The sequence below is a fragment of the Nothoprocta perdicaria genome, unplaced genomic scaffold (assembly GCF_003342845.1).
Source record: "Nothoprocta perdicaria isolate Ctin4 unplaced genomic scaffold, notPer1 scaffold_96, whole genome shotgun sequence".
NCBI lineage: Eukaryota > Metazoa > Chordata > Aves > Tinamiformes > Tinamidae > Nothoprocta > Nothoprocta perdicaria.
Window position 1 is genome coordinate 1,564,600 of NW_020456265.1, and position 14,204 is coordinate 1,578,803.

A 14,204-nucleotide genomic window follows, 5' to 3' on the forward strand; every position below is an offset into this window, starting at 1 on the left:
AAGAAACCACTCATCTGCATCCATATAAGTAGTCCCATTGTGTTCACTGGGAACACTCATATAGCAAAACACTACACACGTTCCTCAAATTGGGACTGAAGCTCTGACCATAGCATATGGAGAACCCTTTTAACCTGCAGGTCTCACTCTGCTCTGAGGAAGCTGGTGGGCATCACAGTCCCTGAAGGCAACAAAGCACAGAGAAGRGAGGCATCTGGCACAAGGAGAGCAATGTCTTCCTCCGTTTTCAGTTCCCTATTTATTGTGCTGCATAGTTTCTCTGTAGAGACTTGACAACCAAGAGTAAAAGCTCTGTGCTAGAACTACTCTGCTGTATGGGACTTCCTGCAGACTTAGTYGCCAATTATCGCAGGCCGGTTCATTTCTCAATATTTCTCCGTGTTCCCCAGCCTGGCTACGTGATGCGGTGCTCCAGCATTTTGCAAAGCACATGCTGTTCTCCGCCTACTCTCTCGCTGCCACCCCAGCCGTCCTCAGCAGACGGCAAGGTGAAGGCCCTGCAGCCGTCATGCTGTCATCAGCCTGAGGGGTTTGGCACCACGCTCACCAGGCTTGGCCCCCACATGCTGGCGAAGACATGACCCTCTCAGCCAAGTCTGTTTACTGCTGGGGCTAAGGCAGCCAGCTTGCTGTCGTTTTGGAGCCATCACTCATAATTTCTCTGTCAGATTTACTGTCACCGGCCGACCCCTGCCCTATGAGGTAGTGTCTCTGCCTTGTAGGTTGTGTGTCACAGCCATACAGCACAGCAAGTAGCAGCTTTTTTATAGGCTGCGTTTCAGCGCTGTGAAGCACAACTGACAACTACTTTCAGTTGGGATGTTGAAAGCCACCTAAACACTACACTGAGCACTGCTTGGCTCGAGCCTCAGTACTTTCTGTGTTGAATATATGCAGTTTAGGCTATGTCTGACCTTCGTGCTGTGCTTGTTCCTAGCACAAGTTCTGATGGAAGATGCCAAAGAAGTTGCACTAGTTCAAACAGGTCAAATATTTGATTATTTGTTCTTTGCTCTCTAGAGAAAGACAAATTTGCAGCACTAAAAAGAGATGCTTCTCCACCCCATTTTACACACACTTTCAAAAATATCTCTGTTTTTAAAAATAACATATGTCAACCACTAAAAAAATAATCAGCAGTGTAGAAATACATTCTTCTTGATGAATTATTTACCGCCTATAGGCCCAGAGCTGCTCACACTGTACATAAAAAAGTACAGAAAAACTGTAGGACGGGCTATAAGTCTTTAACTCTCCAGGGGAGCTTGGGCTTTGGAGATACCCATTTTCCAAGTTACGCAGAAATCCCTTCTGAAGAAACCCTATCTGAAAGAAAAGTCAAAAGGACATTTGTAAGRGCTAGGAAGAACATAAGGAACCAAAGAAGAGGGCAGACTTGAAAAATGTAGTTAGGAATGTTTGTGACAGAAAAAACACGGAGTAAATAAAAGAAGTAGAGAGAAAATTGAATGTGATAAAAATAAAAAAAAAAAAGTGAAGAGTGTCAAGTGCAGGCAGGAAAGAGTGGGAGGCAGAATGACATGTATGGAATGAAGGGAAGATAGCTTCAAGTTAGTCTGAGATAAAGGGAAGGGAACCAGAGAGGATGATGGTAAGAACCAGCTGAGGTGCCTTCACTGGAAAAAAATTGTTATCTGATTCAAAGAGATCAGAAATCTCTCCCACAGARGCACACAGGGTGTATGCCTTCCCCATCTCCAGAACCATCTCATGGCCTTCAATGGCAGGATGTCCTTAATTCCTAGAAAGTATCAATGGAAACAACACCTGCACTTCTGATCTTTTCATTTCTGAGGTGATAATAGAGAACTGTAGACACCAATGCAACTTCGTCTGAGGTCTGAAGAAGGCAGAAACCTGCCTCTTTGATTGGCAGTCTATGCTTCATCCCCAAGGCATTCTCAGATCTGATCCCTCCTCATAAAGTGACTACCAAGACACCACAGGGGTGAATGCACAGCACAATGCCCTGCTCTGTACAGAGTGCCTGGGAGCATGAAGGACAAAAGGACCTCTCTGCCACATGCATCCTTGAGACTTTGCCCTCTCTTCCCCAAGCCACGTGTTTCTGGGCTAGAAAAGCCAAAGCAATTCCTTAATAAGCATCTCTATCACTTCAAAACTTAGAGGAAAGCATTTCTGGGGCAGCTTGGCTACTGCTTTCCTCAGATCACAGCTAAAATACTCAGTGCAGGGAGCAGGAACTGCATCTAGCCTTAGGCAAATAGATCAGGAGGAGCTAAGACCCCTGCAGCTGCATCTGCAACATACCCGTTCAATAGTTCCCTCTACAACCATGAGGCTTCCTTGTCTCAGTTACTCTTCATGAATGACCTTTTAAAAGTAGAGCTCAGCTCCCATGRGATCAGTTGACTGTAGCTGACACCACCACTGCAGAGCTCCCAGTCTCCACCAGTAGCCCAGACGTGCGCTACTGGAGCTCCTCTCATCTGCCCTCACCCACGCCACCTCCACAAGACTTTAGCTTCCTTCTCCAAGGCTCCTACCCACTGCTTCCAGGGTCTATCCCACTTTCCTGTACAGCAGCACACCTCACTTATTGGCATTTGGCGGAGCTTTGGAAGGAGCCTCTGTCCATGACAGGAAGGCCAAAAAGTGGTTATATTTTCTACTGCCACTCAAGMTACCCAATTCACTGCTGCCCAATGGCAATGGTGTAAATGACTACCTAAGTGACAGTATATAAAACTACATAGTACAAGTCTACTAAAGTGCTTTTGTGCTATTTCTGCCTATGCTAACAGTTGAAAATCTTTCAGAAAAAAAAAAAAAAACTCTGGAAATCTGGGCAACAGCTTTCTTATTAAAGTTGCTGTGACTCATACATCACTTCAGCTTGTGTAAGAAGATTCTATGAYAAGAAAACATAGAAACACAACCAGGAACATTTGGAGATAAAAAGATGAAAAAGATTTTCTCCATTTTCTCCAATTGTAACTGAGGACAAGAACTGTACATGAAGTCTCTCTGAATGATTCCAGTGCTTCTTCTGGATCAAGATGGCCTATCAAACATGCTGTCTCCATTGAGAAATCCACAATCAAAACACCRGAACATTTCATGTTCTTATGGGCCTAATTTAAATGTTTCCATTTGAAGAGGTATAATTTATATACTTCCAGTTCTACTGTTCTACTTTTCTTCCAGTATCTGTTCTACTTTGTCACCAGACCTCTTAGACACTAATAGAAGACGCCTGAAAGACTGGACCAAGCCCTCTGCATGGCTTTTGTAGCTTTCTAGAATTTACATTTCATTCACTTGCAAGTTTTAGAAGGAAAAAATAAACAAAAAGAGCCCTGAATCACTTTCCTTCCCTTGTGCTTTTTTATACTCATGTTATTTGCTCTTGGAGAATCCCTCATGAGGAGGTGACACATAGATACCTACTTTACTCCAGTGTGCAGCCTAAGAAAGTAATGTACAATTGCACACAGCTAGGTGTCACCTACCATACCTCAATCGAGACACACTGTGGAGGGACCCCTTATCTCTACCACAGTAAGGCATTCAGACCATGATTAAACAGCAGTCTGGGGAGATGAAAGACCTTAATAGAGCAAGAAACTGTGGTGTTTCTATGTGGTCTTGTTTTCTTAAAAATGGAGGGAAATGGTCAAGGAAAAGTGGATAATCCTTAATGTTCAAGGATCTAAAGGGAGAAATCATTGTCAAGACTTTCCCATGTTCCCCTATTATTCCATATGTACATGTACTTTGATTTTCACTTAACTTTTTGGGACACTAAGGTTAGATATTATATATATCATAGAACTATTTCAAAACGAAAAATACAGTTAGAGTTGATGTGAGGCTAAGTGTCTAAACCTAAATAATTTGGTCAAAGACAAAATTATTTTTCACTTTGCTAGTGCTGGATGAAATTCAAGCAGGGAGGCGAATATTTAAATATTTTTAAATGTTGGCTTTCTAAGTCTCTAGGATGTGATTCTTTGTAAGACTGACAGTTTGCAGCAAACAAGAAAAAATAATGTATGTATAAATCAGCCTATTCTGACTTATCATAATAGATACAAACAAGCTTGTTTGGATTTGCACATGCTAGAGACTGGCTACTCAAATTCTTTAGATATGTTATTTTAGCATGAATTAAAATGCTGTCACTGAAAAGTGGGTTATTTATATTTTCCCAAAAAATGAACCCTCTGGCAAAAGCGTATAAATAAAGTAGACCCCCTTTCTTCTTTTCTTCCTTTCTTCCTTCCTTTCTTTCTTCATTTCTCTCTTTCTTTCTTCTGTTTTAATGATGTTTTCCATGGGAACTCACCAAATTCATTTTGGGAACAATTAGAAATAGAGCACCTGTGCCAACAGCACTATTATTCAAAAGCATTATCTGTAAAACCAAAAACCCAACAGGAAAACTGTTTGTGGTGAAAACATTGTTATCTGCTCTAGATGAAAACAAAATATATGGCTCTGTTTTCAAGCAGCTCCACACATGAAGTGTTTGAGTCATGGATATATGTCTTAGAGCCAGGGCTCCCGCTGGCTCAGGTGGTTCTCAAGAAGAACCAGAGCAGACACCAGGCTGCAAGTGCAGTTGAATGTGCAGACTGAATGAGCAGAAGGGGAGCCACTTCTCAGGGCCCTTTCTCAAGCTCTAGGGCTCTCCAGCCTGTTTTCCCTGTGCCATCTACTGGCACTCAGGTCTGGACACTTCTATGGGGAGCTTGTCCCAGCATGGGGCCACCATGCAGCTCAGGGCAAACCTGGCAGCTGCAGAAGCCCATCCAGCCTCTCAGCCCAGCCCTATACCGGGCTGCCAGCCATGCCATGAGGAAGCRAAAGCATCTCCCAGAGGCTCATTCATCCCCTCCATCCTGGAGACGGAGGATGGMTTAGTATCTTTGGATTAATATCCTTGGAGTGTGAATCACTCGCTGCAGGTACCTCGAAAAGCACCTTGGTTTAAGTGGCCACAGCTACAGGAAAGGAAGCCCTCATAGCTAAGATAATGCTTAGACTTATTGATTTTTCTAAACAGCTGATTAAATAGCTGAATAATGCATTAAATACCATRCCTTTAGGGAAAGGAGCTTTCAGGAATGCGTCAAGTATCAGCACACTTAAACTCATGAAATGTGGCAACACTGCCATCCAGCTTCTGAGTGATTCCTGCCCTTTTCTTATATATTCTGACCCAAGAGATGCCTTGGACAGTTTCTCCAACTATAAAACTGTTATAGGATTTGTTCTGCCTCTCCTTCCATCTGTTCAAATCTCCTCGTGCAAGCAGCAAAGACACATCTCACTAAGGAAAAGAAGAAAATTACTATCCCAAAATTTAATTTCAAAATTTTCTCAGGTTTCATAATGGAAGGGGATCCATTCAGCCATAAAAATCATTTCAAAAARCAATGTTTCTATAGAAATGTATTCCTTTTAAAGACCAATGAAGCAAACATCCTATTGATAAAAAGGGTAAAAAGACCAGACAAAAAAGTCTTACTCTGTTTTCAGTTTAATTCAGGGACTTTATAAGGCTTTAGCACAGATCCTGGAGCAAGGCAGATCCTCTAGTGCTAGTCCAGGAAATCAGTGAACCCAAGGTACTTAGCCAATCTGAGCATATGCTAAGCAATCTAATTGTTTCTAACTACAGGACAGTAAAATGAKGATGCAAATTACACCTTTTATTTTATGTAATACTTTGCATGAGTCTCTGCATTTTTATTTCCAGAAGCAGAATATATAAAACAAGCCAGGATGTGCAAATAAACCCAGAAAACTGGAGGTACTGAAGGAACAGCTTGCAAGGCAATTGTGAAAGACAAATAATAGCGGTAATGAGGAAGGAACAGAAAATGCTTCTCAAAGAGAGCGTGGGTTGGGATTTGAAAAAGACTGGAAAGACTGAAAAGGTGCAGGCAAAAAGCCTGAAAAGGCTTTTTGAGCACAGAGAGGGGAATCAAGACTGGGTAAGAAACAGAAAAAAAGAGAGATTTAAGAGCAACCTGCTCTGTTTGTTACTAAGTTCCTGTAGATYAAGCCCTTGGGTATTACTTCTGACAAACCTAAGCCTCTGGTATCCATGTGCCTCAAACTCCTGGAATTCTGTCCTTGTTCTGGAGTGCAAACCTCTCACTACACTCACTTGACATATAGACATTCATATACACATTTAAAAGGTAATAGATTATCTGTATGCTGTATGCCTCAGGACAGAAATTCAAGCTTCAAATGGGGGAAAATACAGAAAATCGATATAGGCACTGGTCTTACATACTTGCCTGACACCATTTGCTGACAATTTGAACAAAAACATTGTCTGGTTTCAAGACCTAAATTCTGATAGCACTTCCTCTGCTGTATTGCCTGTATCTTCTCTTGCTACTGACCTTACCAAACCATGCCAGCCAACCCCCACTCCCTATTTTCTTGTTTAAATTATAGTAATTGGGAATCCTCCCTTTCCATTTTTTTCTTGAGAGTTAGCACGTTCAGGAATTAACTTCTTCAGATTGTCCCCTAGAACCGTACTGCAGTCAATCCCCTGGTGCTATAGGACACATATGTGGAGAGCCACGCGAGGACACRTCTCGAGGTGGCCCCACACAGACACACATACACGCCAGGAACCCGATATGGGAGGTGACCACCACCTGCCCCATGTGTGCCAGTCTCTCCCTTGGGTTCCTTGCCCTGCACTTTCCTTTATTATTGCTTGAGGAAGAGGAGTAGGGCTAGAGGTGCTTTGTGTTGCTTATCTATATGGTGTTTGCCATAGCTAGAGCACTGTGCTCACYGGTGTTTCACATCACTGAAAATATGGCTGGACCTTCAGACAGCTATTTTCACCTAGACATTACTACCTACTTACTTATCATTGATCTGCATGTTTGTCTCGTGCTTCTCACCTTCTAGGCTCTCTCTCCATTTCGGATTTTCCTGACATGTGGCATTACTTTGATGGCTGGGAGCTTGACTTTGTTCTGCAGTCTGAGGTCACGCGGAGGGCTCTCTCAAAGCATCCTTCAAGCCAGCTCTCTGACAATGACAAATCTCAGTTTATTGCCTTTCCTAAGGCCTCACAGCATTTCCTAGCAGACATCCTAGTGGTGTTCTCAAATCCATCACTCTTGAAGCCAGATGTAAAGTAACCACGGAAAGCTGTACACAGCCATCAAACCATACGAACGGTTTTATAACTACTGGCAACCCACTGAACATTAAACACTGGATTAACATYCAACAATTCCGCTGGTGCTTCCTGCACTTGAGCAACAAGCTCTCCCCAGTTTGTCATACACTCATGGACTGGGCTCAATCTCTCTCTCAAAATGGAGGTTTCCTCCTAGCTATACTAGACCCTATCGCCCACCGCAACATACAGTCGGAGAGAAATGGAATGATCCAGCAGAATAAAACCAGACGGATGAGACTACAGCTGCTTTTCAGCCTCTAATAAGTCGTCCTTCAACTCTTTATTTCCAAGGCAAACACGTGTTCAACTTGTTACGGACCCAATATTATTCTCTCATATTTGTTTCGATTCCGGCTCCTTGCATCCACCTAAATTAAGGCTGTGATCCCTCTGAGAGTAGTGCTGATTTTCCAGTGTGTAAGGTGAAAGCTCATCTTAGACTTGCCTGACGTTCCCCCTCCTCTCTGCTCCATGCACAATAACCTGAGCACTTCTCCAAGCAGGAATCACTTGGTCTGGGAGCTGGCGCTTGGTGTGTCTGCTCCAGAGGTGTAGATTCAAGACCTGGCATTACCATGTACCTTTCTTTGTCTTTAAGCAAGTGGTTTCCCTGGCCTTTTGTCCCTATCAGCCGCTTGGTCTGACCCCTTTCGGAAGATAAATCCCACCTCTGACCATAGGATGTTCCAGGGTTGCAGATACTGATCTGACCACTTTGGATTCAGCTTCCACCTCCGTGACACATGGATGAGCCAGCTGCTGCAGATACTGGGTGCTCCCACTGCCGCAGGGCACACTAAAATCAGCAGGACACCCATCGTCATGCATTGAGGCAATGCAGACCAAACTCAAACCACCAGGGAAAAGCCCAGTCCCAAGGGATCCCAAGCAGTTCTGCTGGAAAAGCCGCTGTAGCTGCGTGCCCACGTCCTTCAGAGGTGCTGCTTTACAGGCACACACAGCCTGCACCTTTTCTGCAGAGGCGGATGGAGGCCAATTGCTGGAGCCTAATACTGAATATGCCAAAAGAGCCCCGACAGGGGCWATCAGGGCATTTCAAACACCATTTAAAGAAAGGTATCCTGTCAAGTTTTCTTATGTTGCAAGGCTCAGACCCGGAGGACTCCAGCACCTTTCCAACACATCGAGCTAATTGTAGTTTACATTTGTTTCACTCTGCATTAGAGGTACTCTAACTTTCCAGGAAAACGAATCCGATCTGCAGTGTTTGGCCAGCCGCAGTTTTGTACATGAAACCCGAGCGTCTCTTCCCACCGAAAGGGGCTTTTGGCAAGAGCCGCCGGAGGGGCACGGGGCGATCTGGGGCACGTCACCCTAAACACTGCTGCACGCTGCAAATAGTCTCAGCTTCCTCTGCCTCGCATGGTCTGGAAATAAAACATATGGAGTTAGCACGACCGCTGATTGGATTTTGATGGTTCTGAAAGGCTGCCAAGTTTGAAGTGGAGAGTGCGGCCCGAAAGGAAATACAGTAGACACGAGACAATTTATTTGTTTCTGAGCAGGGACCTGGCTGACAGGCTGCTTCGAAGGTGGCTAACAAGAGCAACATGTTCCCATATGGAAACCATATGGGGAAAGCCAGCCAGGATCTAAAAACAGGGCACAATGTATGCATCGTGGCGACAGGAAAAAAAAAAAAAAGCAGAGCCCTGTAAAAATCGGTGCCAATCATAACAGCAAATTGCTGATGGAGAGCGCTGATAAATAGCTAAAATAGCTAGCATACCAGCAGGTTTTAGATAAAACACTCAGAAGAGCTGAAGAGGGGAAAAGCAAACATGGGACGTAGTGGGAAGGGTGGCAGCGTGATGGATGGCAGTACTAATTAGACGCATTTGCAGGGCTCCTGGTTCAAGATCGCAGCTCATCCCGCAAAAATGAAGACCTCTAAAACCCTGAATAGGGGGTTTGGGAGGTTGTAATCTTGTTAAAGATAYCTGCCACCATTTTATCCCCAGAGAACAGTCACATAAAACCAGCTGAAAGTGCAAATATTTACATTTGGTGGGGACCAATATTAAGCTCCAGAATGCTGCCTTCTTATTGGGACCTAAATTCATCTTGTGGCCAGAACAAAAATGCCCCGTGAACCACAGTGAATGCCAAAGAGAGAAACATCATCCCTCGAGGAATCCAGAGATTCATTAATCTGCATTAATCTGGGAGTGTAACTAGCAGGATCCTTGCCGAGATGGACGAAAAATATTTAGCCAAAGTCTCGGGTAATATCTGCAGTCTCACGAGTCTTAGCGCTTGTAAAGGCTCCTCTGTGTGGGTTTAGAGCCAGGCTCCTACCTGTGCAGGATTTCTGTGGGATCTTTAAAGCATCATTTGATCCGGGCTCTGCTGAAGTGGGACATGGGGATTTCTACAAGGGTACTTTGGCAGATCCGGAGAAGCGTTAGGAGGAAACTTCTGTGAAACAACATTGCCCTCATGTGGCAAAGCCATAATTTGTGGTTCTGCCCTCCTGGATGTCCCAGTTCAGAGGCCAAGCTGTTCCCCGGGGCTGATGAGCCCCAGGAGAGCCTGAGAACGGGCARCCCTAAAGCATCTTGCAGCCTCTGTTGGCTCCCAGGTCCTTAAACCTGCTCTRTGCAGGCTGCCTTAGTCCTGCGTTCCTGCAGTTTTACTGCATAGCTCCACCTTCACACCTAAAAGACCCAAGTGAAACAACCACATCCATTGAGCAGATCCGGCCAATCCAAAGTGCGCTTTAACAAAAGCTAAGGTTTCATTTAACAAAAACTGATTTGAGCGACAAAACTTACATTTTTGTTAAACCCCGAAGTGCCACCCCGCTTGAGTCTAGCTGCTCAAGGTGGAACTCTTCCTCCATTGAAGCCCTGTTGTTTTCATTTCCTCCTTAATTCTTTCTACAGCAGTATGCTATTCAACAAAAACAGGCAGTGTGACATGTAAGGAAAAGGAAATAAAGTAGAATGTGAATGAAACCCAAATAATGCACTGAGTTGAGCATGAAGTTATTCATTTTGCTTAAAAAAMATCTAGAAATTAACTCCCCTGTATTTTTGACTTTCTAATATGATACACTTTGTAGCATTTACCTTTGACAAATAATAAGGCTGAATTTGTCTGAACTTAAAATTTGAAAATACTGAAAACTGACACTTAGCATCAAAACAAATGCTTTGGTCAGTACGAAAACTTACCCTTTTTTATCCCACTGAGATACATGCATGCATTTTTTGCATGTTTGCTATTCATAGACCCCAAATACTTACTTTTTCCAGGATTATATGGGTTCAGTCAGTAAAGTAAAAAAGAAGAAATGTTCACAGTTTTAACTCTGAAGGAAGAAAAGCAGAGGAGAATTGAAGATGCAGAAACGCAGTCAGTCCTGCAACCCCAAARCTGCCAAGGTTTGTTCTGCCTACTAGTTGCTGAAATGTTTCCAGGGCAGTAGTTTCAGTCACACTGAAAACAGGATCCTGAAGATCTATATCATACTGCTATATACAATTTATATGAGCGTGTTCATTTAAGGGTAAGATACCCTGTTTTCTCATCTCGTGATCTAGTAACCAATTTTTCCTTTCATAAGCTTATAATTTAAAAGATATATGGAACAGATTTTATCTCTAGAGAAGTATTACCTTTCCGTGTTAGCTTTTCAGTATTTATAGCTTTTCTTTTTGCAAGTGACAGTTCAGGGACTAGTTCACAGGTTCTACATATTCCATTTGTGTGTTCAATAACGGTAGGAGCAAAAGCAGCCGTTTCTGTGTTTATTAAGGTCATATATAATTTATGCACAAAGAAACTGTTCCAAAGCCCACAGAAATCGATAACATCTACACCATGGGAAAAATCTTCTCGGGAAAATATTGTGTTACGGTTTTGACTAGCCTCAAATGATCCTTTCAGTCTTTCTGGAATATCGCTGGAGGAATAGTTGTGGAATAACATTTCTGGTGATTTGTCTTCATTACAGTAAGTCCTACAGGATCATCTGCAATGTAGGAAGTTCCACAAACTGCTTTAACGGGAGCCTTAAGTCAGGTTGCCTCAGTCTGCAGCTGGGCCTAAATCCCAAGCTTCATATATCTTTAAAAGCATATGTTTTCTGTTGTGAAGAGGGAGGATAGAGAAACTCTTGGGCAGAATGGGACCCCATTTGAAACATGCAAGGGCCTGATCTCTAATTTTGGCTAAAAAGCGTAAAACAAAAACTAAGCAAAAACTAACAAAAGAATCTCTAAGGAAATGGGGGAATAAGGATAAATTTTTAATGCCAGTTCTGAAGATCTCTACACTTCACTGCACGGAGAAGTTGGGAATAGTTTCAAAGCCATCGCTCCGTGTCATTCCTCAGGCCTTGGCTGTTTTTCTGTGGAATAGTGTTTTGGGTTTGGCTAGATAGGACATTGAAGATGAAGGAGTGGGGGTTACGCACCACAGTGACTTCAAGTTCATCAATTACACACACACACACTCAAATAAGCTCTGCTGTTATGACTTCAATTTATTAAGCCCTTGCAGACATCCTCAATGCTAAATTGAATAGCCAAGAAATCAAAATAGAGACCTCAGTGACACCTTTACTTGCCATGATCTATCTATATACTTAGAGAAACCAGGCTTCAGCAGAAAAATAACATATATATCAGTCTGAAGACCAAAAGCTGTTTGTGTCCATGTGCATCTCAATTCAATCACAGTAATTGCAAATCAGTGATTACATGGCAGCAGTGCACACATGCATATGCAAAAAAGCAATGAGAAATATATTTGTATAAATATATAAACAAACATACATGCCCACATCCATTATAATTTAGAATAAATAGGAACTTTAGTGAGTTCTAGCCTATTTCAGGATAAACCAGAACAAACAACATATTTCAGAGTTGCCRCGTGTACCACAAAGCTACAACATGCTGCATTTTTATTCTAACTGTGGGAAACACTTTGCACTGATGAACAGTAAAAGGAGGCAAATGCTTCTTCCACTCCCATCTCCAGCTGCAAGCCCGTTGGGCCCGTGTGACACTCGTGCTTTGGCCTATTCCAGGATTTCTGCTCTATCCAGGAGCAGGAAGGTCTCACGTGCAGACTGAATCCCCACCRGCTGCAGAGCAGCCAACCAACTTGTGTCTTTCAGCCCAAGCAGGAGGGCACTCGTAGCTGCAGCTCCGTAACTCCAGATTTTCAGTCCCCATCCCTGAACGCATCACTCAGCATGTTGCACTCACTGGTGTTCCTATTTCCTTATTGAACCCACAAAATCCGGAGAAAACTCCTATTTTCACCTCAACAGCAGCCTCTAGAGTGCTCCACTCCACACAGTAGCTGCACTCTGCTCCTCACGCGGGACGCATCCAGCCTTGGCCAAAGACGAGGAGCACAGGACGTTCCCTCCTCACCCCGTGTGCTCTGAGGCCTAGGCCCATGTGGAGCAATCCGGTTAGTGCTCCATGTGCTCCACATTCCCTAAAGTTACAGTGAAAGTGCATTTGGAGAGACTCAGGCAAAGCTAAAGCCCCTACAACCAATGACCACTCTTAAAAGCTGGTCTTTAATGCCCTAAACCTTTTTTAAAAACATAATATATATATATATATATATATATACATATATTTATGTATAGCAGAAAATGCCAGTGATAGGCTGCAACAGAACAGGGATGGCACTGCTCAGTTTCTAGTTTGGAGGTGGAACCAGGTGCTTCTCATCACAGATAAAGGAAAAATTTGTAACTCTCATAGTTGGAGGAAAAACACAAAGTCTTGGGAGGCAAATAAGCAGAACACAAGATGTCAGCAGATTTTGTAAGTGACGTGTTTTTGAAGCTGATTCAAATCTTGTGCACTTGGAGCTAGCTAAATCAATGGAGATTCTAGCTCTGCATTTGCTTGTCAGCAATGTCTTTGGCTTTTGAAGCGGCACTTGGTGCTAACGAGACACCTAACGAAATCACGCAAGACTGCAACGTTTGCTTCTTGCGGCAAGTTTTTAATTTCTGGTTCTCAGGTTCAGGCCAAAAAGGTAATTTTTCAACCAGCAGAGAATGGGTTAGACACCTTTGATTTAGTGCCTCATAATTACATCTTTAGGGTCTGAGAGCTGAGGTGTGTGTGTACAATTTATTTATTTTTTTAAAAAGCTGGGCTAGAAAGTAACAGCTGGGAAAGTTGCTTAGAAAAAAAAATATTCAGACAGCTTTTTGTATTTTAAACACTCAAATAATTATGTCCAACTGCTGTAAGGGCTGAAACCTTTTTCATCTCATTTTGAACACACCTTTAAAACAAACCACAACAATGGACAAAGCTTCCTGCCTCCATTTCCTGCTACGAGCCAGGCTAATTCTTTGAAATAAATATGTTTCGGGTTATTTTTGTAAGGGTGATGTTTAGTATCAGTCGCTCCAGCGTGTAAATGTGTAGAATAYACTAAAGATTTAACATCTGCTAAAAATAATTATTCAGAGGATCTCAAGTTCTCTATTTTAAGATTGTTAGGATATTGTACAGGTGGCCAAATTATGAAGTATGGTTTGAATTGAGCGCCTGGGCATTCTCATAACACGTGTTGGATTCCAGAGTCTGGAAGCCACATGTGAGCACGAGGAAACTGGAGGCTGCCCTATGGAAGTTCAGACATTAAAGGGCCACATCCCAAACGTCGCAGCCCTGGTGGTGGCTGCTCTGCTGAAACACAGAGTAGCAGCCACTGCATGGAAAGGATGTAAARATCCCGGGAAAGCTGCTTTCCTTTCAGGCAATGGCCTGTTCCTTTGAGCTTGACTTCCCTCCGTGCTAATCAAGCCAAGGCCTTCAGCGACCAAGCTCAGGTTAAATGTCTAACCCGCAGTGGAAGCTGCCAGGGTTAACGCAGAGCGAAAACCAAAGCCACACGTAACCAACAACTGCTTTTGATCCCGCTTCTTTGTTCGTAAGACAAGGCAAAAGCTAAGGGACGTGTC